Source organism: Xenopus laevis, chromosome 1S, assembly GCF_017654675.1.
Source record: "Xenopus laevis strain J_2021 chromosome 1S, Xenopus_laevis_v10.1, whole genome shotgun sequence".
Classification (NCBI taxonomy): Eukaryota; Metazoa; Chordata; class Amphibia; order Anura; family Pipidae; genus Xenopus; species Xenopus laevis.
In genome coordinates this window covers 78,170,336-78,197,855 of record NC_054372.1, presented here as the reverse complement: position 1 = coordinate 78,197,855, position 27,520 = coordinate 78,170,336, and the positions used below count along the sequence as shown (strand labels likewise).

At 40.8% G+C, this 27,520-nt stretch overlaps 1 pseudogene; it reads left to right on the top strand.

Moving 5' to 3' along the window:
* LOC108704104 overlaps positions 1–27,520 on the top strand; it is a 156,892-nt pseudogene that overhangs the window by 107,832 nt on the left and 21,540 nt on the right.

Sequence of the window (27,520 nt, the reverse complement as noted above, 5' to 3'; positions counted from 1 at the left end):
TGTTATGTCCGGTGAAACATGAATATAATAATGTCTCTAATATCAAAAAATGTTTACTTTAACAAGCAATGTTTTACATTGCAGAAATAACTTCTATGAGGAGTCTAAACCTACCGGGAGAGTCTGTTCAAGGATTCAATATGGGTCGAGCCATCAGCACTACCAGCTTGGCAAGCAGCACATTAAATAAGGCTGCAGCGAGACCTATGTCCATTCAGCCTGATCTTTTAAAAAGACTTTCATGCTCTGACCTATCTTCCCTTCAAACCCACCTTGCCAAAGGAACAAGAGACAGAAAGACAAAAAATCCATGGGATGACAGGCCAAGGATCATAAGCAAATCATATCATGACCTTAGTCAAGTTGCTTACTCACCGCAGCAGAGGTTGCTTAATGCCAGAATGGACAATCCCCCTTACAGCATTGAAGGGTTAATGAGCCAAACATCATTACATCAAATGGCTATGTCTGATGCAGAATCAGTAATTGGATATGGAAGGTTAAACAAGTAAGTTGTTATGACTATTTGTAGGTCTTTGTATATCTGTGCTACAGCCAGGTGTCTTTTTCTGGTCTACACTAGCTTTAAGCATACTGTCAAGTTTACTGTCTTTCCCAAATTCCTGAAGTAGTCCTGCTCCAGTTGTTGATTTTTGTTTTGTTTTAAGGCAACCCTTTTTTATCATCTGTAATCCAAAGGAAGCAAGTGGTAGCAAACAAATGACATTTTCTCCATTGAGTCTTTTTGAAGTATACAGTGTTTCAGAATATAATAGTACTGTTATAACAATCCATCGATTTATGATTATAATATGATACTTATATAAAACAAATTATGCTTAAATTGAAATGTAGTGCGATGTCTCACTAGGAACCAGAGCCATTGTCATATTTCTTTGCAATATGTGAGAATCTAATTCAAAACAATCCTTCTGATCTGATACTTGCCTTGTTTATACCCAGAAGTTTCAGCAGCGTTCATAGAAGCCTTGATCTACGGAAGCCAGAGTCTGATACATCTTCCATGGATGACAGTGGCCATGCATATGTTGTAGGTCAGCATCTGATCTTAACTTGTATCTCCTAACATTAAAGCTTTAGTTATGCAACTCTTTAATTTTTAAATGTTGAACTTGATTATAGAAATAAAGGGAACGTGTTAAATTAAAAGGTCACTTTAGGCTGGTGGCACAAGGGGAAATTAGCCCCTAAGCAAAGTTTATTTGCGATGCAACTTTGGGTGACTTTGGAAAATGAAGCGCTGCAAATTCCATACCACCAGCGATTTGCATTCTTGCCAGTAAGAAGGCATTTCGTCGTGATTAGTTGCCTGCAGCAGGTAGGATTTATCGATTGGCGACTAATCTCCCCGTGTGCCACCTTAAATGAAAAGTTTGTATAAAAATGCATATTTTAAAAACTGCTATAAACTTGTTTCTTTTACCTTCGCCAGCTTGTTTTTTTTCTGTTAATGCCTTGTTATCATGCAGACATACTGTTTATAAACAATAGCCTTCTCTAAATACTGTGGTCTGAATGGTGAAAAACTGACCATACATAACAAAACAAAATAACTGGTTTATCCATGTTCTTCTGAAGGATAGGGCATTGTTGTGCACAAAGCAGTAGTTCAAAAGTAGCCAAGTTGTCAGTATCTGTCTGTTTATGCATGCCGTTAATAAGAGAAGCAGAGTCTCAGTCATAAAACATAACTGCTGCTTTGTGAGATTAAAGAAAATAGGATTTATTTCACTTCACTTTTAAAAATTTTAAACATTTCACATTTACCCTGGTTACAGTCACAAATCAACAAATAATAGTGATCCTTTATTTAAATAGTAAGTGCAGCAACAGAATGAAAAATAAAATTATTCAAAACCAAAGCAAGCCAGAAGGGTCTGGATAACCTAACAGTATGCAGTGCTCCAATTAGGGCTCTGTGAAAGGTATTTTTCAAAGGAGATAATGTATCTGTATAACCATTTTTGTATGTAAGTTTTAATCATCATTGGTACCTGTAGTAAGAATATAATTTTGTGGTAATAATGCATCTTATGTTTACTCCCTTCCTGTCATAAATCTGCTGTCTAGGCATATTTAATTATTACTTACTGACATATTTTATAACAGTGTTTACAGACCAGAAATAGAATGTTTTAGAGTCCTTTAGAGCATGCAATGTAGGCTATATGTGTACAGTGGCAATTTTATATGTATGTGCCTTGCATTGCATGTGCTTTCTTTGGTAATTTCTCACAATTTGGTAATTGTATGCAAGTTGAATACAAACACCTATACATAAAGTGACAAGGAAGCTGACACGCAAAAATCAGATGCTTGGGCCTGCTCCATTATTTTGTATGATGTGATATACTGTATCATGAAGGTACTTATATTTATTTATATTTATTAGAGACAATTCTCAACAATTTGACACTGAAAAAGTCATAATGTACCACTTGTGCCATTATCCTAAAGCACTTGCCCAGTTTTCCATTGTTGTTTTGTTCAACAAAACATCTTACAACACCTGATGAATACATGGTCTGTTTGGCCAATATATTTTGTCAAATTTGATAGATATATGTAAATGCTTGATAATTTTACAGTGTTTTTACTGGTTACATTTGTTTTGCTTTTGCAGGTGTTAGTATGCACAATATAGCAAATTCATCTTCACCTATTGCCTTCAAAGGAAACGGTATGTATACAGAATTTATTGCCATAGCAGCTAAGTAGCAGACATCTAGTTCTTCTACTGGCATAGCAGATATGCATGGTCATACTAAAAACAAACACAATAGTTGAATTATTCATAATGTTGCAAAGCAAATCACCTAGATATGAGGAGGTCATTAAGTAAACGGTTTTACCCCAGTGTAATGTTTACATTCCTTTATAAACAGCTGTGTACATAGTAGTGATCATATAGCTTCCTGCTTATCCAACACGACTCATGTTTTCGGTATTTTGTATGTCTAAAGCATAAAGTGTGAAATATTTACTGTTTACTTCATGGAATTTTTCAGCTAAATTATACATCTAATTGAGGTAAAATAAAAAATGAACAAACATTATCTACAGAGGAAGATATGAGTGCAGGTTTTGTTAGGACATTGAATACGGTTTGCCATTCTCTGGTAAGATAAGAAATGCAAAATCTGCAGTTAACTCTATCACCATTAAAACTATTCATTCTGTTGGTTATATAAATGTTCTGGATGCTAATTTTTAACATTCTTTTGGTTGCTGGCCAAAGCTTCCAAAGCTTATTTTGTCCACCCTACAGTTTGTCCTGAGGTAAACAATACATTCTTTTTTTTTCAGAACTGAAATTATGATATTAATACAGCCAATCTGTTACCCAGAAATTTAACTTTAGGATACTAAACAGGAATTAAAAAGGGGGGACCAACACATAAGAGTCAAAAGCTGGCATCATAATATGAAGTACTAGACAACTGGACTTTTAGGTTGCTATACTGACCATTAAAAATGTAAATGAAAAAATGAAAATTAATTAAAATAAAAAATGAATGAATCTTTTAAATAGCACTATTGACCCATCTCACTAGTGAGCCTGCAGAATAGAAGTGGTACACTGTTAGCCTTTAAAATAATGGCAAAGGAAAAGCAAGAACACTGGTCCCAACCTCCACCCACTTAAAGGGGTTGTTCACCCTTAAACACTTTTTTTCAGCTCACTCGGTTTCAGATAGTTCACCAGTAATAAAGATTTTTTCCAATGACTTTCTGCTTTCTATTTGTTTTTCTAATAGCATAACATCTAAATAGTGGGGGGCAGAGCTAACTGCCGATGCGGACGGAAGCTTTCTAGGGAGCTCCGTAAGGGGGAAATCCACATAGCAGGCTGGAGCACCCTAAACGCCAGCAAAAGGGTCGGAAACCTGACCTAAACCCACCGGACATCATGGGGAAGCTGATACTAAGGCTCCACTTTTTTCTTATCAAGGAACTCACCCTGAAGGCGTTAAGGGACAAACAGGACATCCCTGAGAAATACAATATGCTCCAATGCTAACCTGACCTCTCGGCCTATACGATGAAAAAACGCAAAGAATTTACTCCCATAACCACAGTGTTGCGAGAGGCAAACTTACCCTACAGATGGCTGTTTCCGGTGAAACTTCGGGTCATGTACAAAGATTCAACCTACATCATGTCGACGCCACAACATGGGGCCCAACTATTGCAGCAATGGCACCTCCTGCCGAATCAAGAAAACCCGCCACTGGCAACCACTAAACAGCCCAAAATTCCACAGGATTGGCACGTACAAAAATCTGCACATCACAGAACAGAGACCAGACAAGATACTCTTGACCGAGAACCAGGGATGGCTTCAGATGTCACTTGAAGACTTGCGCCAGCTGCAGACATCTCCTGACGACGAGCAGGATAACCAACTCCACACCTGATGACACTTTTGACAATTTTGACACTCTCCCCCAACGGAAGAACCCCTATGATGTGACCGTCTCCCCCGACCATGGCTTCACAGTGCAATACACCGCACAATATAACTCTTGAGTCAGATAGGAATATCAATGACAACCATCAATACCCAGAAGCCACTCTACTCGATGCTATCTACAGTATTGATGTACTGTACATAAGTTTCTCTATGTAAAAGTTCTTACATTACTGTTACTAATGTTCTTCTTTTCTCATACCTTTTCTATCTTCCTCTTTCCCTACATCCCCCCCCCCCCATCCCTGGCCAAGGTTTGATGATCCTTAGTAGGAAAATGCCGAAGACAGGTGCGGACACAGCTGAAACAACAGCCCAACCACCATTCCTGAGGCCTCAAACATCGAACTCTATGCAGCATCAAACAGTGAGTACCAAACCACAGCACCACGCCCACACCACATTCAAATGCCGATCACTGTTACCACGTTAAATGTCAACGGGCTTAATAGCCCGAACAAAAGGTCCCACCTTCTACTTTGGGCTAAACAGTCTAAAGCTGGCCATAGACGCAAAGATCCGATCGTACGAATCAACGTACGATCGGACTTTCCCATCTCACGACCCTCCACTAACCATTCAGATCAAAGTCTTTACCATTCCGATCAAATAAGAACAGATCACCCAATGTTCTGCCCCTGACAGCAATCGTACGATACTTATGTCTGACAACACTAGTGACAGTCTCCCACTGAAAATCGTACGATCGGCAATACATGCAGAGATATTATCGGCAGGCGACAGAAATTTTCTAACCTGTCCGATCGACCAAACGACCGATCTTCGACGGACGAAAAATGTCGGGACTCTCCACACATGGTCCGAAAATCGTACGAATCCACGATTCGTACGATCGGATCTTTGCGTCTATGGCCAGCTTAAGGCTTCCATACTGTGCCTCCAGGAAACCCATCTCACTAATGAGCAACCTAATAGATTAGCATGCAAGGATTACCCACTGCAACTCTATGCGAACAGCTCAGTGAAGAAAAGAGGGGTAGCAATTTGGTTCCACTCTACCATCACACCCCGTGTGCTTAAACAACTAACAGACCCACAGGGCAGATACCTCATTGTCACAATTGAACTACAAGACCAAATATACACTGTAGCATCTGTCTATGCCCCAAATGTGAAGCAATCCTATTTCTACCGCACCTTCTTTAGAACACTGGACAAACTGAAACAAGGCAAGATAATAGTAGGGGGTGACTTTAATGTACCACTAATACAGGAATTGGACACCAGATCTGAAACAGACTAGGGATGTAGCGAACTGTTCGCCGGCGAACTTGTTCGCGCGAACTTCGACCGTTCGCGTCCGCCGAATGTTCGCGAACGTCGCGCGACGTTCGCATTTTGAGTTCGCGTTCGATTCGAATACAAATCGTTCGACCATTCGACCATTCGAATTCCTTCGACCGCTAAAAATCGAACGATTTCCATTCGTTCGAACGATTGTAAGCATTCGATCGAATGAAAAACATTCGATCGAATGAAAAGCATTCGATCGAATGAAAAGCATTCGATCAAATGCTTCGATCGTTCGATTCGAATGAAAATCGTTCGATCGAACGATTAAAATCCTTCGATCGTTCGAATCGAACGATTTTAGCGGGTGTTCGAAGTTCGCAAACTGTTCGCGAACGTTCGCATTTTTTGCCGGTGTTCGCGAACGGCGTTCGCGAACACCAAATCGGCAGTTCGCTACATCCCTAAAACAGACCACACTCCTAGAAGAGAAGGACTTACTCATGCACTCAATTTGAAAAACCTTTTGAAAAAGCATAACCTATTTGATACCTGGAGATCGTCCCACCCAACGGAAAGAGACTATACACATTACTCGCACTCGCATACCAGATACTCTAGACTAGATTATATATTTACGGACAAGGACACCCTTCAAGCTACTGAAGAGATACAAATTGGTTTGATGACATGGACTGATCATGCCCCAGTAACTTGGACAAGTAACTTCCACAAATCGGCACCGTTCACTTCACACTGGCGACTTAACGAATCACTGCTACTAAATGGAGAAATAGCCCGAAACTGCAACCAACTACTACAGGAATACCATGATAATGGCGAGGTCTCGACCCCTACAGTTTGGTGTGCACATAAGCCAGTGCTCCGAGGTCAACTTATTAAATATGGTTCACTGATTAAAAAACAACGTGAAAATAATAGGCAAGTACTAACAAAACAACTGCAAGATCTTGAACTGCAAAACAAAGCTCACCCCAACAAACTAACGACAAAACGCATTAGAGACGTGAAGAATCAGCTATGTGAAATAGACCTATTCAAAATGCAATACCACCTCCAACGATTACGCCTCGCCCACTACACGAAAGGCAACAAAGCCTCAAAATTACTAGCAAACTTACTGCAGCAAAGACAAATAAACCAAGCTATAGACCACTTGAAGAGCGATGATGGAGGGAAAATTAAGAATCCCAAAGCCATAGCAGATACATTTGCGGACTACTATGCTACTCTTTACAATTTGCACCGAGACATCAATACTCCACAACCGATAAAACAGAATATCGCTGACTTCCTGGTGCGAGCCAACCTCCCTCAAATCTCTTCGACACAGTTAGATCTCCTTAATACACCTATCCAACCTGAAGAAATTCAGAAAGCGATCAACTCCACTCCGATAGGGAAGGCCCCAAGACAGGATGGTCTGTCCGCCGCCTATTATAAAGCTTTCCAATCTATACTGGTCCCTCAACTGACCCGTCTCTTCAACTACATACAACAGCACGGCGAAATACCAGAAGAGATGCTGAAAGCTACGATATCAACTATCCCCAAACCGGGTAAGACCCAAACCAATGCCCTAACTTTCGGACCATCTCATTGTTAAACGGTGACACCAAACTGTATGCCAAAGTTATTGCCAATAGGCTGAAGGAAATCCTACCTGACATCGTTCATAAGGATCAATCTGGCTTCACCTCGAGGCGACACGGGGCAGACAACACTAGAAAACTCATCTCTCTGATTGAAAAAAACACATGCTACCATACACCTACACTCCTGCTAGCTCTGGACGCCGAGAAGGCATTTGACAGAGTCCACTGGCTGTATCTGAAAGAATCCCTTCAGGCTTTTGGATTTAGAGGGCAGATTTTACAGGATATCCTGGTGCTCTATTCCACACCAACAGCGCAGGTTACCAACATGGGCTTTCTCTCACGTCCCTTCTGTATCACAAATGGAACGAGACAAGGTTGTCCCCTCTCCCCGCTAATATTCAACTTGATCCTGGAGCCACTAGCAAAAACAATTAGAGATTCACCAGACATCACTGGAATCACATGCGCCCACTCAGACCATAAAGTAGCGCTTTTTGCAGACGATATTATGTTAACGCTTACCAATCCAGAGACATTATTGTCAAAGCTCACTCAGATACTGAACGACTATAGCCAAGTGTCCTATTACAAGCTCAACGTAAGTAAGACACAAGCCCTCCTACTAAATGACGCAACGAATGACAAGAAAGCATTGCAGAAATTATACCCATTCCAATGGAGGAAAGATACGATATCCTACCTAGGTATTGAACTAGGTAATACAGTGGGGAAAACATACAGTAGTAACTATCCAAAACTTTTGAGAGCAACCCAGACGCAACTAGAAAAGTGGAAGACTCTTTATATCTCCTGGTTGAGAAGAATTGCCGCAGTCAAGATGATGCTCCTGCCCAAGTTCCTGTACCTTTTCCGGACTCTCCCAATCATGGTGCCAAAATCCTTTCTCCAGCAGTCACAACACACTATAGATACGTTTATTTGGGGAGGGACAAAGCCTAGAATCAAGCGAAGTCTAATGCAACTGAGCCAGAAAGAAGGTGGTTTTGGTGTTCCAAGCATAGATTACTATTACAAAGCTACTATCTTAGAACAACTTACCCTATGGAACCTTCCGGTCAACTGCAAACAATGGCTAGAAATAGAACAAGAAAAGATCCATCCACGTACGCTGCAACAACTAATGTGGTCCAAGTCTCCCTTACATAAAACAGAACCCAGCTCACTCTACCATACCACTTCGACGGCTTTAAAAATTTGGACTTCGTTAAAGAGGGATGAGCACATTCATACATTCCCAACAAAACACTCTCCTATCAGGATGCTAGAATCGGAAATCCCTGATATCACTCGGGCCAATTGGGAAACACTCGTAATTACAAGCATAGCACAACTGTTTCTGGATAAAGATCTGAATAGGTATGAGTCTTTAAAAACTAAATTTAATCTCCCTAAACACAATTTCTACAAATATCTACGAATCAGACATTTCCTGAACTCACACATAGAAAGCCTATCCAGACTACCCACACCCTTTGAACGCATATGTTTTTGCAGCGCTGGGAGCCGAAAAGGGCTGTCCAAAGTGTACCAAGCTATTATGCCTGGCCTAGGGCCAACCAAACCGTTGCTCATTCAGAGATGGGAACAGGACCTCAACATTGATCTCCCATTGACGCAATGGACCCAAATAGCAATTATTGCTTCCAAATACACCAAATGTACAAACCATGTAGAAAATGGTAGAAAGATATTGTTTAGATGGTATAAAACATCTTCAATGCTGCATAAGATGTTTCCTAATGAGTCAGACATTTGCTGGAGGTGCCACACTGTGAAGGGTGACATGCTAAATATTTGGTGGACCTGCCACAAAATATTGCCGTTCTGGCAACTAATCATTGACCTACTCTCAGAGATATTCAATACACCAATACAAGTAACACCAGCGATGGCACTTTTAAACCATGGCATACCCGACCTAATCCCAGAGGCTAGAAAACTAACCTTTCATATCCTCACTGCAGCGCGCTTTCTAATACCACGGCACTGGAAATCTATGGCTATACCTAACAGAGAAAGTCTACTCCGTCTAATAGATTCGAACCTTATACATGAAAAATATGCTGCCACGACCCTTGCACAAATTGACAAGGGTATAGTAACGCACAAGTTGTGGGAGAAATGGAAACAGGAGCATCCAACATCCAACACCTGACCACACCAGTTGTACGATCTCGAAAACTGATGAACACACAGACTATTTCAACTCCCCACTGGTCGATCCAATGGCACCGTGTTACATGACAATCATCAAACCTTCCCCCCCCCACCCAGGTTAAACAGCATGGATTCGTGGACAATGCCAGCCATATCCCTTTCCACTCCCCCCCTCCCCACCTCTACTCACCTTTCTTGCTTCACTGCTGTTTCTCTCTTCTCCCCAGTCTCTACTGGAAAATTTCTTTGTTATCTGAAAATCAATAAAAAATCTCAAATTAAAAAAAAAACATCTAAATAGTGATGTGCAGGTTGGGATGCACAGCATCTATAAAAGATGAACCCGGAAGTCGATGGTGGCGAACACGCGAAGAAGAGTGCGGGGGCGGCCCCCTCAGCTCTGGGAGGGGGGTTGTCGACACTGTAACTGTTCTAAATTGATAAATTTAGTTGATATATTTGTTGTATTTGTCCCTGCTAAGCTGAATCCCTGAGTTTAATTAAAGGCAGCTGTTAGAATTGATACAATAGTTGCTAATATTCTGCAGATACGGCTGAGAAATGTATCAACTAAATGTAGCAAATTGTAACAGTTCAGAATGTGTTCCTGGATCACTGAGCTGCCAGACTGAAACACTAGAGACAGAAACATTAAACTTTAAACTTCAATTTTCGAAAACGGTAAAAAATAAAAGATGGAAAGCAATTGAAAAAAAGTCTTTCAAAATTCTGAAAACAACTTAAGTGAAAAAAGTGTTTGGAATGCGAACAAGCCCTTTAAACACACATAACCCATGCATCATATCACAATTAGCATGTATAAATAATTTTTGACCATTGGTCAAAATAGGGGCATTTTGACTTTTAAAAGGTGTGATGTAAACCCTCCATGGTTTTTCTCTTCCTATTATAATAAGTCAATATCTACTGTGTAATTGTCCGCACAACTGCACATATGTAATTGCTCACTTTGTGACTAAAAAACATCCTGTTTACACTAGTGTCAAGTCGATTCCATTCAAGTAATTGACAGGCTGCCCAGCCTTGTTCAAGTTCTCCTCCACCAGCTGTAAAATGGCAACAGGCGTTATGTTGGTTTTCAAACATACTGCTTAACATTTCCCCAGAGACAAGAAAGTGTCTCCTCGAGCACTATTGCTAAAAAAATGCAAATACTGGCTTACAAAGAGAAAAAAAATGTAAAAAAAGAATAATGCCATGGTTTCAAGAAATGCACATGCTAAATTCATGGTTTCAGGGTTCTGGTGCAGACTTTATTGTAATTTCTTTTAGGAGTCAAATAGCTTAAAGGGGCAGTGTATGCTGTAAATGTTTATGCTGAAGATACCTAGGAAATGTGTATGGTTTTGTTATTTTTTGTAATAAACCAGGCAGCCTCTGAACTGAAACTTGTTCTAACACGCTTGATTATAACATGTAACCAAAAAGCTTTCATATAAGGAACAGCTTCTACATACAAAAGGCTTCTCAGATTACAGCTATTGTTTTCCCCCTTTTGGTGCAAGAAATTACAAAAAACAAATATATTTCCTAATCAACACAATAGACAAAAAGTATGTTCAGCACAAGACCCAATTAGAGAATTAATGTTAAAAAAGTGAGTAATTTGCCACTTCAATATGCATTTAGGTATAATAGACAACAATTAGATTTAATGATCAGCAATTTGTATTAAATACTCTATAAGGAAGAAGACCTGATTGGTGGCAATTGTGCATTACGTTTTTTTTATACCTGTACTATTGTATTTCTACAACTACCATTTTTCTGGCTTTCTTTCCTTAGAGAACCCACATAACTGTGTAACTGCTACATCTACATCTGAAAGAGAGATTACTCTGGTAAAGTTTAAGAAAGACCCCAAGTACAATCTTGGTAAGTATTATCAAACCCATTATGTCCTGTGGGATTTGTTAAATCAATTTTTGTAACTTGAATAACACTTTGAGCAAAAAAAGAGCGGTATTAAGAGATAAATTAACTAAACGTTTTGCCTTTTTTGACAAAAACCATGGCTGACCGTGTAATAATCTACTTGCAGTGTCGGACTGGCCCACAGGGATACCAGGAAAAGTCCCGGTGGGCCAAGGTGTCAGTGGGCCCTCATGCTGCTAAACATTTGGCCTATTTCATGGCCATTCCACAAAGTGGCTAAATAGATTGAATAATAGATTATAGTATGGAAAGAAAAGGAGAATAAATTAGTGAGGAAAGGAACAATAATAGTACTAAGAGTGGGCCCCTGGTCTAAGATTAATTGGTGGACCCCTAGTCGAATGTTTTTGGGTGGGCCCCTGGTGTCCCAGTCTGACACTGTCTACTTGTGTTCTTTGCCTAGAAAGAGTAAAATACATTTGGGCTACTACCACACAGGGGAGTTTCTAGGCAGATCCACTTGCTTGTCTGCACTTACAGGCATTGTGTTGGCCTGGGTGCAGGCACACAGAGTGGACTTCAGTGTGAAAAAAATCTACTTTTGCACTTTCACACCAAAATCCACTGCATGTGTCTGTATCCAGACCAGTGACTGTCATTGCAGACTGAGGAGTTAGCAGAGGCGAGAGGATTGGCTGTTTTTCAGCCTGTGTTTATATGGTAGCCCTGTGTTGCAGTAGCCTTAGGTGACCAATTTAATTCCATAATTAAGAAGGCTGGGAAAAGTATGATTCTCCTCAGAAACAAAGATTTAGGTTAAAAAGCATGTAATGCAAACAGTAGTATGTTTGTTATTATCTCTAGTAGGACAGCTATAGTTTAAGATCTTTTATAGTTAAAGGAACAGTTCAGTGTAAAAATAAAAACTTGGTAAATAGACTGTGCAAAATAAAAATGTTGCTAATATAGTTAGTTAGCCAAAAATTTAATCTATAAAGGCTGGAGTGAGCAGATGTCTAACATAATCTCCAGAACCCAACTTCCTGCTTTTCAGCTCTATAACTCTGTTAGTCTGCAACGTGAAGGGGGTTACCAAAAGGTTGCAAAGTTTGGGCCCCCAAAAATACTAGCCAGGGTATATACTGGGGGTCTTTGACCAGTGTTAAGTGCCTCAATGCTATGGTCACATTATTTTGTGTCTTTTGCAAATGGACAGGGATTCTTGCAAGAAGTGCTGAACTATGCTGAAACAGCCTTTATTGCCCCCCAATATATCACCCAACCTATGCCTCCTGGGTATTACAGAAACATTACCACTGAGACCCTCTGCTAAACTATGCTATTTACAGCTATATTATTAAGACATAAAAGCAATATTATTACACTGGAAATCTTCTGGGCCTCCTGCACTGAACTTTTGGAAAAATATCATAAATTACTGCATACCCAAATAGATATTTATATACCAAACACATGGATGCCCAGCTAAGTTTGATGCTATTTGGGAAACATGGCTAGAGGCAAATTACTCGACTTAACTGAGTACTAGATACTAGAACAGAATACTTAGCTAATGTTCCTAACCCCCATTTCTGCCCCCCCATGAGCATATTTTGTTCATGAGCTTCTTAACCCCAGTAGGATCACTGCAGAAATGGATAACAAGCACATTAACCTTGATTTACCAGTACTGCAATAACCCCAGTTTTACCATTATCACTGCGAAAAATGGATATTGAGCATATTAACAGAGCATGCTGGTACAATCAATTGATTACATTAGCCATAGATTCACCAGTAGGATCACTGCAAAAATGGACAGTGAGAACAAAGTAACTTCCAAATCTAGCAGCAAGATCAATGCAGTAAATTGATAATGAGCACTCCATTAAAATGACTGGAAAAAATTAATAATGAACATACAGTAGAACCTCAATTTTCTTATAGTAAATAAGAGTGCTCATTATCAATGTAAAATGGGGGTTCTACTGTATTAACCCTAGGAATGCCAGTAAGATCCTAATGAAGTGAGTTTATTCATGTATCTTTAAAGAAACAGATGTTTTGGGCATACAGCCTAGTGTTAAGTAAGCAGAGGACAGCTATTGCTTAATGTTGGAATGGAAAGGTGACTAGGAACCCAATAGATATAACATAGTGCATGTTCTTACAGGTGGTTAGGTGAGTACAGCATTGTGGGTTGGCTGGTACAATCCGATGGTGCCTTGGCACTTGTTAGGGAAACCATACTCTAAGGGTTAATATTTTTAGTTGTTGGCTGTGAACCAGTGAGATTTGGTAGCCATATGTGCTCACCTAATTAGTTGATTGACAAAGTCAAGGTAGCATATGTTTTTTTGTTATTTGTACCTTATAGTGGACCAGGCAAACTATTGAAATATGTGGTCTTATGGCTATTTATTTTTTTTCAGGATTTCAAATTGTGGGTGGTGATACATCTGGAAAGTTTATCACTTCTATTACACCTGGAGGACCAGCAGATCTTGATGGTCGCTTGAAACCAGGTATGATTGTGTATCAAAGCACCTGCCTTTAATATTTTGTAACATTTAAATTAGTGGTGACTAAATAGCTCTTCTAGTTTTCTTAGAGAAATAAATGACTCGCATGTTTAGATTTCAAAGTTTTGTTTGATTTCAAAACAGGTATCCATCTTTAGATACTATAATCCTTGTAATCTTCCCATCCCTTTGTGTCTCGGCACATTCAGTTGCTCTACTATCTCCTCTTACTGGGGTTTAACTGGGAAGGGTAATTTGAATAACTACAACATCCTCCTTCCACAATTGCTGTAAAGAACCAAGGAGGTGGGATCAATAAAATTTAATTTGCACTCCAAGGTCCCCCTCTCTCTCATCGCCTAAGGGACAGGCAAAATTAGCTTACACAGGGTTCCTTAATATTTACTGTAAATTTACTTTAAATAATGTTTATATTATATATATTTTCAGACTGTTTCATTCTGTTTTTTAATTTTGTGCAGGGGACCGACTAATATCCATAAACAGTATTAGCTTAGAAGGTGTCAGCCGCCAGTTCGCTTTAGATATTCTTCAAAGCTGTCCAGAAGATGTCTCCATTCTTGTGTCTCAAGCAAAAGAAAAATGTCTTAAAGGTAAACATTTGGTTTCTGTTAATTCCCCTTCTTTGATCATTTGTACATAAAGTAACAAGTTATCCTTAAAGGGTAAAGGGTCACATAATCTCTGTTGTCATTGTATGTGTTCAGTTATGAGGGTGTTTTAGAAAATTACTATTCAAACCTGTAATGTATTTATTAGTTTTATATATTTGTTTATATATTTTGCTTTGTAGATAATCAATCCACTCATTCAAGCAATCAGTCACAGCGAGTATTTCCTCTTCAAGACATTGAGGCAGATTCCTCCTCAGAGGAACAGAGCAAGTTACGAGGGCACCAAAGACTAATATCTAGCAGCTCATTTGGTATGTCAGTAGGCAAATGTGAAGGAAGTTTATGCTCCCAGGATTCACGGACAGAAAGTGCAAGCTTATCAAATAGTCAAATTAAAAGCCCAACTAACTCTGCTAAAGAACACACAGAAAAGCAATCAGCACGTACAGCCAAGTACCTTTCACTAGACAGTACTAGGAATGGAGACAGAAAGAGAACACAAGGGGATGGCAGCAAAGGAAAAAGTATGGGCTTGACAGAATCAGTAGACTCTGATAGAGGAGACTCTGACATGGATGAAGAAACCTATTCAGGTAGCCAAGCGCAAAGGACAACCAAGAAGGTTCGGTTTATTTTTCAGATTTAAAATATTATAGAATCATTTGTCACGTTCCACTTGCTTCTGTTAAACAGAAACTGGTATAAATGATGCAACTTAAGTGTTGCCACTGTGGCCCTTTGCTTTATCCATAAAATACAAGTGGCCAATGTGGTTAATTGTGTTATTTAAAAAAGATAAAGTTATTTTTAGTGATGGGCGAATTTATTCGCCAGGTGCGAATTTGCGCGATTCGCCGCCAGCGAATAAATTCGCAAAATGCCCGCGAAAATTCGCCTGAAAAAAATTCGCCGGCGTCAAAAAAAAATTTCCGCTGCGTCGAAAAATACGGCCGCCGGCGCGGAGACGCCTGTGCCGTTTCACAAATTTTCCGCCGTTTCGTGAAATTCGCGAATTTTCGGGCGAAGCGAAACAGCGCAAATTCGCCCATTACTAGTTATTTTAATTAGACATTTTACTTTGCATTTGCTCACGTCTGATTGAGGAAAAACTGCCATCTCAGACCCTTTTGCCTGCCATCTACCACCTATGTGGACTTCTAAGTTCTCTTCAAAATGCTTGACAACCCCATGTTCCTGTGGGGATATATTTGATAATCACATGATTGGTTTATCACTTGAATACAATTCATTTTAAACTGAGACATATTGTGCAAAGAAAAAGGTGTATTATACACGTTTAAATATAAAATCAATGTGCTTTAAAAAGTTGTGTTTGGGGTTGATTTTTTATAAGATTGCAATTCCCCATTCTTCTGTGCTTTTTGTAGGGACCGTTAAAACATCCCACTTATCATTTCAAAACCAGACAGGGACAGTATTAGATCTATAGGGGTCCATTTTTAAAGATATCATTTTTAGCCCAGAGTGAAAGCTGACACATATATTCATTATGTCTACCTGATTAGGGGGTTTCACTTATACTATAAGTTCCCTAAGTGTTATAAAATGCATATTCCTTTTTAACAGAATGTTCTACTTCCTACTGACTAGCATCAAGTAAAACTGGCTAAATTAGAGTCACTTTGAGCAACATCTATAATTGATGTTTGGCAATGTCACCCATGCCAGACTGCTCATTGCATCACGTAACAAAGTGAATGAGGTTGGACCAAGACTCACACCCATATATAGTAGATCTTGCTCCTCCCATTTTTTATTTATGTTTTTTTGTGTAGTTTGTCAAACCTTTCTTAAAGGTATAAACTTAATTTTTCAACCATTTGTTATTGTGAAGCTTATAATGGTTGTAAATTAATACATATTATTTTTTTAATTTTAAGTTTTATTTTAACAATGGAAGTAGATAATTTGGGATCAATCTGCTTTCTCAGTCTTACTCTATTCTCAAACTGAGCAGAGACCACAAATGTTTTTTTAGGCGTCCACTTCTGAATAGGTTGAAAGTCTCCTTCCATGCTAATTCTCATTTTGTAATTTTTTAAAGCCTGATATTCCTACTGTCATTCACGTCATGCTATTTTGGCCAGCTTTGTACAATTCAGCACAATCCCTTGTAAACTACTATATAACAGAGCTTATTTTGTGTCTTCTGCAAAGGAATCTACTTTTGAGAGGGCAGCACAGAAAATGAACTGCATTAAGCTTTCTCCTACATCCTTAAAGCCTGGAGATTCATTCACTGTAGTTCTGGCAAAGAAAGATGACAGCTTGGGGATAAGTGTCACGGTACTGTTTGACAAGGTTTTTAGATCTTTTTTCCCCTCCTTAATACATTTGAGTGCAATGAGCTTTCATTTATTGCTTGACTTGTACCATTGTACTAATTTATCTGTGGTAGAAATGGATAACTGAAGAGATAATATTGGTTATGTGTGTGCTTATGGAACAGTAATGGAGCTGTGCAGATTTCAGGTTAGGGAACCCCCTCCTGTCAGTGTTAGTGTCAAGTAGATTTCATTTATGTAAATAGGCTTCCTAGCCACGTTTGTGTGCTTCTCCACGTACATGCTGTTTGCGCCATGAGCCTTAGATACCACAGTAAAACGAAAACAAGCATTTTCAACAATGGAATGTTATTCTAAACAGTACACAGGAAGTTCATTTTTAAAGGTTTTAACAGTATTGATAATTATATGTAAATTAATTATTTATTTGCCCCTCCTACACTGCTGATTTTTGAAACAGTGCAGCAGAAGCCAGGTGTCAGCTCCAGCAAAGACTCCCAATTCACATAACCTTTGTATAATTCTACTTTGCATAATGTTTTCTGGAAGGTTGCTTTAAATAACTTTTTATTTCATTTTTCAAAAAAGGAAACATTTTGTGTATTTCCCTTTTAGGCTAGTGGCTTTTTGTTTACCCTTGCTATCTGAAAATGTGGTGGACAATACACACCTGCCTGTCACTTCTCTTAATACTTTTCAAAGTAAATTGCTCAAGCTGATGCACACAGCTCAGGTAGAAGTTGATGCCAAGGTCCATCTGGCACTGATCTCTGGAAGTCCATTATGCCATTAGCTTTAAGACAAATGCTTAATTATAATACAGGTATGGGGCCTTTTATGCAGAATGATTAGGACCTAGGGTTTGCTGTATAAGGAGTCTTTCAGTAATTTGGATCTTATACCATAAGTCTACTAAATAATCATTTAAACATTAAATAAAACCAATAGTTTTGCATTCAAAAATAATTTATTATATTTTAATTTAGATCAAGTACAAGGTACTGTTTTAATATTACAGAGGAAAAGGAAATAATGTTTACAATTTTAATTATTTGGATAAAATGGAACCTATGGGAGATGGCCTTCCGGATAACAGATCCCAGACTTGTAAATTGTTTCATCTTTATGATCCTGAAGCAACTCAGTGTTTGCTGTGGTATTGCAAATGCTTTTTTTTTGTAGTTCCTAAGGTCACCACCCTAAACCTCTGCAGTACCATAAGCATCTATTGAAATGACTGCCATAGTATGGCAATTTGGTTATGAATAAAGTAGGAAAGTCACTTAGCCAGTTTAACTTCACATTATCCAGATCTGAAATATATTTCAAAAGGGTATGGATTGAAGTAGTTAATTTACTGGCATAAATTCCCTTCTGTTCTGTAGCTTACAAAGACTGTTTTCAGCTTCCATGTCTATGCAACTTGAGTTAAAGTTTACTAAATAATCTTTAGATCATTTCCTTATGTTAATTCCGCTGTTGCTTTACCTTCAGGCTAATTTAATGCTCTCAAAACTTAGAGATACTGACACCAGAAAATAAACTTTTTTAATATCTATCATAACATTATCTGTTTTTAATTTTGCCATAAAAGTATTTGCCTGATGCTTTTACATTACCTTTTCTTACTACCCTGTTCCTCTATGAGGGGGCTGCCATATCTGTGTAGCAGTCGTCTGACAAGTTGAGAAGGGACAGTCAGGTTGACAAAATAGTCAGGTTTAGGAACTTCAAGTAACAACAAAAACTTACAAAAGCAGAACTATCTGCAAAAAACGATCAACATGACCTACAGTATAGGTAACTTTTCATGTAGATTTTGAAATAACATTTTTAGAGTCAGTATCACAAATGTTATTTTATAAAATTAGAAAATTGAGGTACTTGTGATTTATAGTAGTATAGCAGTGAATTCTTGTTTCTTTTAGGGTGGTCTAAACACAAGTGTGAAACATGGAGGAATATATGTGAAAGCTGTTATCCCAAAAGGAACAGCTGAGGCTGATGGGCGAATAAGGAAAGGTAAGCTTGAATTAGACTAGTCTAAATGCACATGCACATATGGATTCTTAGACTGCTGTGGCTCAGCTGAGCTACTGAGCTTTTCATTTGGCTTAATACTTTTTTTAGGTAAAAGTGAGAGGGCCCCATATTGGGGTAGGGTTTCAAGCTACACATTTGATGACAGGCTAACCTAATTTTATTGACTACAATAATCTTGTAAAGTCACCATGATATCCAAACAGGATATGCAGGGAATGCCTCCATGGAAAAAGACACCAGCGCATTCTGCAACATTATTATTTTTTTTTTAAAGGTTTTTATTTAGCATTTTTAATAACAGAACAAAACATACACAAACACATGCATTGCTATGACTTTACCAACATGAGGGTTTACACATATACAGTATTATAGTGCAACATGGAGAATAGGGTTCAGCTAAGGCATCTGGCAGAGAGACATTGGGGGAAGGGGGGGCCCAGAATAGGTTATCTGTTTAAAATTGGCCTTCTCAGGCTTAAGGGTCAGCTTCTGGGTTAGCCTCCAACCAGGGATACAATTATATGTCACCTGTATAATGTAAAAATATTGTCAGTCTGCAATTGTTGGCTTTTTTATTTAGTACTAGCACATCTATAGTGTATAGTGTATAGTAACTGGTAAAGCATATTCAATACTATAACAATGTGTCATCTTGATTTTTTTTTGTTGTTTTGGGGGGGGTGCAAGCAACACATGCAAAGTTTGTCATAGTCATGTAACACCCCCTCATTGTGAGACCCTTATTATTTTAGGCTGCAGAGTCTTTTTTTATACAGTTACACCACTGGGTTTTGGGTTTGATTCCAGGCATGACACTGTCTACTTGAAGTTGGTATATTCTGCGCTGGTTTGCTTTGTGTACTCTAGTTTCTTCCAACCCTCCAAAAACATACAGGCAGGTTAACATAGCATGTGTGAATATGATAAGAGCCTCAGACCGAAATCACAAATAAAAGTATACTAATAATATTGCAACGCTTGCCTATAACTGCCCACACAGGGTCACGTTTAGTAACCAAGTTACTCCCTAGATGTGTCAAAAAGATTCTGACAATGAAATTCCAGATTGTTCAAATAAGCAAACTAGAGGTAACTGCATTGCTATTGATATTGTATTCATAAGGCATATCGTTTTCTGAACAACGTGCATTTATAATCATAAACTTTACTTTTTCAAAGGGGACCGTTTGCTTTCAGTTAATGGGACAAGTTTGGAAGGAGCTACACATAAGCAAGCTGTGGAAATGCTACGAAATACTGGACAGGTAAAGGTATTAATGTCACAGTGCAAAATATCACAGTGCAGATTGTACATGTTATTTATTCTCCCATTGTATGATCAATGGTACATGTTTGGCCTCGAAAGCAAATATGCAGATCAACCTCTGGTGAAATCACACAAATTACCTAAATGAACCAATTTATCACTATTTGGCACATGTACTGTATAGTCCACCAGTTAATATGGAACCACTTGGGTCACTTCTGTCTAGTGATCCAACAAATACATAAAATCAACAAGATTGCTGTCACGAACGCCGCCCGGAGCAGTTCCAGGAGCTCCGGGTGGCGCGTCTATCTCTTCCGGCGTTGCTCCCAAAATGGCGGTGCCCATGGCCGCCACGTGGGTAGCGGCGCCGGCGCAAACACGCCAGCGCATCGACGCCAGCGTCAGGACGTCGATGACGTCACTATGGCGCCAAATTCAAACATAAAAACCGCTACCCAGACGCCAGCAGTACCGCATAGGGCAGGCACTCGATACCCTTCCCATGGCGGTCGTCTCGTCTACCACAGGTTTCTCATCTGGTGAGCCTCGTATTCCGCCTCCCCCTCGCTTCAGTGGGGACCCACAGGCCTGCAGAGGTTTTGCTACACAGTGCCAGATCCAGTTCGAGTTTCAACCCTCGCACTTCCCCAATGAACGTTCCAAGGTGGGCTATGTGATGTCTCGTTTGGTGGGCAAACCGCTTGAGTGGGCAACAGCTCTTTGGGAGAAGAATTCTCCACTGACTTTTGATGCCAAGGCTTTTCTTCAAGCATTTCGAACTGTGTTTGATGCCCCGGGTCGGGTCACCAATGCCCCATCTCGTCTTCTGCAACTCCGGCAGGGGAACTGCAGTGTCAGTGACTATGCTATTGACTTTAGAACTTTGATGGCTGAGACTTCCTGGAATGACGATGCCTATAAGGCCGTATTCTATCAAGGTCTGTCTATTCGCATTAAAGATGATCTTGTCTCCAGGGAGTTCCCTGATCTGCTGGGAGATCTGATTGCACTATCCATTAAGGTGGACACTCGTCTCAGAGAGCATCAAGTAGAGAGGGAGCGTTGTAAAAGATTTCAACCCTTGTTGGCACCCCGCTTCCAGAGACCTCTCTTGCATACTCCAGCTACTCAAGCTTCTACTTCTCCTCCGGAGGAACCGATGCAAGTTGGAAGGGCTCGTCTCTCCGAACAAGAAAGACTCCGTAGACGAATGGCTGGCCTATGTCTGTATTGTGGCGGACAGTCTCATTTTGCGAACTCTTGTCCGGTGAAGCCCACGAGTTCTGTACCCCGAGGTATATCTAGGGTAACTCATGTAGGGGGCACTACTCCGAAGTCTCAAGAGAACACTCACAGGTTTCTCCTTCCTTTACAGATTCGTCTAGCCACTAAGACCATTGTCGGCTCAGCCTTCATTGACTCTGGAGCTGCTGGGAACTTCATGGACGCTCTTTTTGCCAAACACATGGAAGTTCCCTTATTCCCATTGTCCACTCCTCTTCGCGTCACTGCTATTGACGACAGACCCCTGTAGGCTGAATTTATTGCTATGACGACTGAGGAAATGCCTGTGCAGGTTGGGACGCTGCATAAAGAAAGACTATCGTTCCTAATTATTTCCTGCCCATCCGTTCCTGTCGTTTTGGGTCTCCCTTGGCTGCACCTGCATAATCCCACCATTGATTGGTCCGCAGGACAGATTTCCCGTTGGAGCCCATTTTGCCAGCAGCACTGTCTTCCTGCTGAACCCCTCCAGAGGGTGAATATCTCTATGTCTGATCTGAAGACTCTACCCTCCTTTTACAGGGAATTCTCTGATGTATTCTGTAAGAAGTCCGCAGAATTCCTTCCTCCACATTGACCATACGATTGTCCTATCGATCTCCTGCCAGGAACCATGCCCCCTAGGGGTCGCACCTATCCTCTTTCTCTGGCTGAGACTTCCGCTATGAAAGACTATATTCAGGAAAATCTCCAGCGGGGGTTTATTCGCCCCTCTACTTCTCCTGCCGGGGCAGGTTTCTTCTTCGTGGAAAAGAAGGATGGAGGCCTACGTCCTTGCATTGACTACTGGGGCCTTAGTAAGATCACTGTTAAAAACCGGTACCCCTTGCCTCTAATTGCTGAACTCTTTGACCAATTGAAAGGGGCTAAGATTTTCACTAAATTAGATCTCCGTGGGGCGTACAACCTCATCCGCATCCGTGAAGGGGACGAATGGAAGACGGCATTCAACACTCGGGATGGGCACTATGAATATCTCGTGATGCCCTTTGGCAACTGTAATGCCCCCGCTGTCTTTCAAGAGCTCATGAATGACATCTTCCGGGATCTCTTGGGAAAGTCTGTGGTCGTGTACCTGGATGACATCCTGATCTTCTCGAAAGACCTTGTATCTCATCGCTCCCAAGTGAAAGAAGTACTCTTTCTTCGCTAAGTTGGAGAAATGTGTCTTTGAGGTGTCTAAGATTCCTTTCTTGGGTTATATCATCTCCCCAGAAGGTTTCGAGATGGATCCCATTAAGGTGTCAGCAATCCAAGAGTGGCCCCTTCCCTTGAGCACCAAGGCTATTCAAAGGTTCATCGGATTTGCCAACTACTACCGGTAATTCATCAGGGGATTCTCATCCCGTATTGCACCTATCCTTACTCTCATCCGAAAAGGGGGTAATCCCAGGTCCTGGCCTCCAGTTGCTGTAGAAGCTTTTCAGTCTCTAAAGGACGCATTTTCTTCTGCCCCAGTCCTCCGTCATCCGGATCCTAAGTTACCCTTTTCCATTGAGGTGGATGCATCTGAAGTAGGTGCTGGGGCTATTCTATCCCAGAGACATTCTGCCGATGGGAAATTGCACCCCTGTGCCTTTTACTCCAGAAAGTTTTCTCCTGCAGAACAGAATTACGATGTAGGGAATTGAGAACTTCTGGCAGTCAAGCTTGCTCTTGAAGAGTGGCGTCACCTCCTAGAGGGTTCTTCAATTCCGGTCACGATTTATACTGATCATAAGAACTTGGAGTTCATACATTCTCTCAAGAGACTGAATCCTCGTCAGGCCAGGTGGGCCCTGTTCTTCTCCCGCTTTAACTTTGTTCTGACCTATTGTCCTGGCTCCAAGAATCGGAAGGCCGATGCGCTCTCCAGAAGTTTCACTCCGGGTGATCGTCTACCAGAAAGACTTGAACCTATTATTCCCCCCACCAAGATTATTGCATCTCTTTTTCCCCAATTTGCCGAACAAATCTTGGCTGGACAGTCTTCTGCTCCTCCGGATACCCCCATTGGGATGTTCCCTCCGAGTTACGACTTCCTATTCTTCAACAAACCCACTGCTCCAAGCAAGCAGGACACCCTGGTCCTGAAAAAACTCTTGAACTCCTTAGACGTTTAGTTTGGTGGCCGACTATTCGTAAAGATGTCAAAGACTTTGTTGCTGCCTGTACCATTTGTGCCACATCCAAACCTAGCCATTCTCGCCCCAGTGGGTTATTACAACCATTGCCTGTCCCCTCTCGTCCATGGACTCATTTAGCAATGGACTTCATTGTTGAACTTCCCCCCTCTAGTGGAAACACTGTGATCTGGGTTGTGATTGACCGCTTTAGCAAGGTGGCCCATTTCATTCCCCTGCGGAAGCTTCCCTCTGCTGTGGAGTTGTCTCAGCTCTTCATCCAGTATATTTTCCGTCTGCATGGTTTTCCTGTGGAAGTTGTCTCCGACAGAGGTTCCCAGTTTACAGCTAAATTTTGGCGTTCCCTGTGCAAAGTTCTGGGTATTACTCTCCAGTTTTCCTCCGCTTATCATCCCCAGACAAATGGGGCAGCTGAACGTGTGAACCAAGCTCTGGAGCAGTTCTTGAGGAACCATGTGTCCCTTTGCCAAGATGATTGGTCTGATCTTCTCCCGTGGGCGGAATTCGCTCATAACAATGCCTGCCACACTTCCACTGGAAGGTCTCTGTTCATGTCGGTGTATGGTCAGCATCCTCAAGCCTTCCCCCAGGACTTTGTGTTGTCTGACGTCCCGGCTGCTGATGACCATGCGGCCCACATGTCTGCTATTTGGGCTGCAACCAAGTCAAACTTGGAGAAGAGCGCTCTGGTTCATAAGACGTTTGCAGATCGTAGACGTAGACCCTCTCCTCCCTACAAGGTTGGTGATAAAGTCTGGTTGTCTTCCAGGAACATTCGGTTGAAGGTGCCATCTCCTAAGTTGGGTCCGAAGTTTGTGGGTCCATTCTCCATCTTGGAGGTGATCAATCCTGTGGCTGTCAGACTTCAGCTTCCCCCTGAGATGCGAATTCCCAACGTGTTTCATGTCTCTTTGGTGAAACCCGCTACCTCCAACCACTTTTCTGTGAACCAGTCTCCTCCTCCTACTATTTCTGTGGATGGTCAACAAGAATATGAGGTGGAAAAGATCCTTGATTCCAGAATTTCCAGGGGCTCTCTCCAGTACCTCATCAAGTGGAAGGGCTTTGGCCCCGAAGAATGCTCCTGGGAAGGACACTCTGGTGTGCACGCTCCCCGTCTGGTGAGGGATTTCTCTAAGTTTCCCCAGAAGCCCAGTCTTGGTGGTCCAGTGGCCCCCCGTGGGGGGGGGGTACTGTCACGAACGCCGCCCGGAGCAGTTCCAGGAGCTCCGGGCGGCGCGTCTATCTCTTCCGGCGTCGCTCCCAAAATGGCGGCGCCCATGGCCGCCACGTGGGTAGCGGCGCCGGCGCAAACACGCCAGCGCATCGACGCCAGCGTCAGGACGTCGGTGACGTCACTATGGCGCCAAATTCAAACATAAAAACGCTACCCAGACGCAGAATGGCGCCCAAGTATAGGAAACATTGCCTATGTGTATCCTGGGTTCCCTGACATTTGATATTGCTATATTCTTGTTCCTGATTGTTATCCTGACCCTTTGCCTGGACTTTGCTGTTATCTGCCTGCCAGTGAAACTCTTGCCTGGATTCTGACTACTCCTTTGTTTAACCCTTTGGACACCGCGACCTTGCTCCCTCAAGAGGGCTTCCTCCTTGCTCCAGACTACCTCCCTGGAGGGAGCTCCCGGCTCCCTGACATTTGCAGACTCTTACAGGAAGGACTGTGTTTAAATTTCATGAAAGCTTTCCTCTTATCTTCAGTATTTGACTTTATGTCTGTTAGCTTCACTCACCATAATTACACTGCAAGCTTCATGGGCATATGTGTGAAAATTTCTTGGAGGAACAGTTTTTGTAATTAGTAAAACAATGAAGATAACTAAATAGTGAGGAGGGCCAATAATGGAAGCTAGTTTTGTTTTTAATGCACACCCACTTGAAACGGTGTAGGGTAGGCAGGGTAGGGCACACACAGGCAGAGCAGAGCAAAAGACAGGCAATCAACCACTGAGAGGCAACTACAGGAAACTTCCCAAAGGCAATTTACTTTATTACCAATGAGAAAGCATTTCGGGAAGATTTGTTGCCTGCAGTAGTGCAAATTTATATGTCGGTGACAAATCTCCCTGTGTGCCATAATCCTTGCATGTGTGAAAAATATAGGGTTTTACAGGTGTGAACAAATCAGGGGTTTACAGGTGTGAACAATGTAGGGTCTTATAGGTGTGAAAAATGTAGGATGTTACAGGGGTGAACAGTGCAGGGGATTACAGTCTGAGTTTGGGGTATGGTAAACAAATTGAGGAGTGCAGGAGCCAGTTAATATGGACTGGGGCCCTGATGGAATACTCCCTAGTGTATTAGTGAATTTAGTTTTTAGTTCTAGCCAGGCCACTTATTCTGAGTTTCTTAGACTCACCTTCTTCAGGCATGATACCTATGGATTAGTAAAAAACTGATATAATTCCAATATTTAAAAAACATTATGGAATCCCATAAGTCTGACATGAAGTGGGCAGGCAAGCTGTTTAAAGGTTTGTTAAGGGATCACATTCAAGATTATGTTCTTAAGAATGGCATTATAGGAAATAATCAACATGGCTGAAGGATAGATCATGCATGTATGTAGTTACAACTGGTGCAGAGTGGTTTCAGTGGAACATTTTCTACTTGGAGAAGGGTTCTTAGTGGGGGGCTGCAGGGTCCACTTGCATCCACTTTTGATAATTTTGTTCATTATCAACTTAAGGGAGGGCAAACCAGTGTGCCTTATCTAAACCTTTGCAACAGCAGTTTCTGGAATGTGAATATTATGTAACACATATATGTGTGCATGTAAGTGTGTCTGCACCAAAAATGTATTGTTTTTATTTTATCAAATCAATAAATATACCATCGCAATAACATACTAAGTGCTTATGAATTTATACACTTTTGCAGGTGGTTACTCTGCAGCTAGAGAAAGGGCAGTTTCCTGTAACTAAAGTTTATGCACCAATTACACCCCAGGGCACACTGCCAAGTCAAAATGATCAGGTTACCCTGCAAGGAATGGATGGGAAGAAAACGCTGGACTATAACTTTGTAACTGATGGTAATGGCACACATGTTACGGGGGTATAAATGCTTAAGTGTTTGAAAACATATTTTAATTTTATGTTATTCTTGTACTTTATTGTTTGAGTCAGATGACTTCTCGATTTCGGAAACACAGCCTGTGTCATAAAAAGTAACTAGGTTTTTAATAAATAAAATAAAACCTTGGTAATCCCAAACAACATACAGCACATGAAAAATGTAGTTTAATAATAGTTCAGATTTATTGTACAGCTCTGTTGAATATGTTGGCATTTTATACATACAGATTATTATTATTATTATTATTATTATTATTACTCATAATATTACTTCTAATAATAATAATTGTGGAAGCAAATGGTTCACTTTTTGTGCAGGTTGTACATGTATATTATACAGAAAGATGGCACCTTATTTAATGGTCTTTTTCTTCACTTCTTCATATCCTTTCCTTTAGAGAATGCATTTGAAGTGAAATTAATAAAGAACAGTTCAGGCCTTGGCTTCAGTTTTTCTCGGGAAGAGAACAATTTGCCTGGCCAGGCTGGCTCAAGTATTGTACGTGTAAAGAAGCTGTTCCCTGGGCAGCCAGCTTCTGAAAGTGGCAAAATAGACATAGAAGATGTAATTTTAAAGGTAAATGGAGTGTCTCTGAAAGGCCTATCTCAACAGGTGAGCGTTTGTTGTACAGCCATTGTAGTTCTAGTTGGGGTCTGCTAACACTTCATGTAAAGGCTGATGTCGTCTCATATTGATTGAATTACCTTATGGGTTCACAGCAACTTATTTCAGCTAACTATAACAGTGCTTCTTAAACACACAGTTTGTGTGGGGTAGCTGTACAAAATAAATTTTTGGT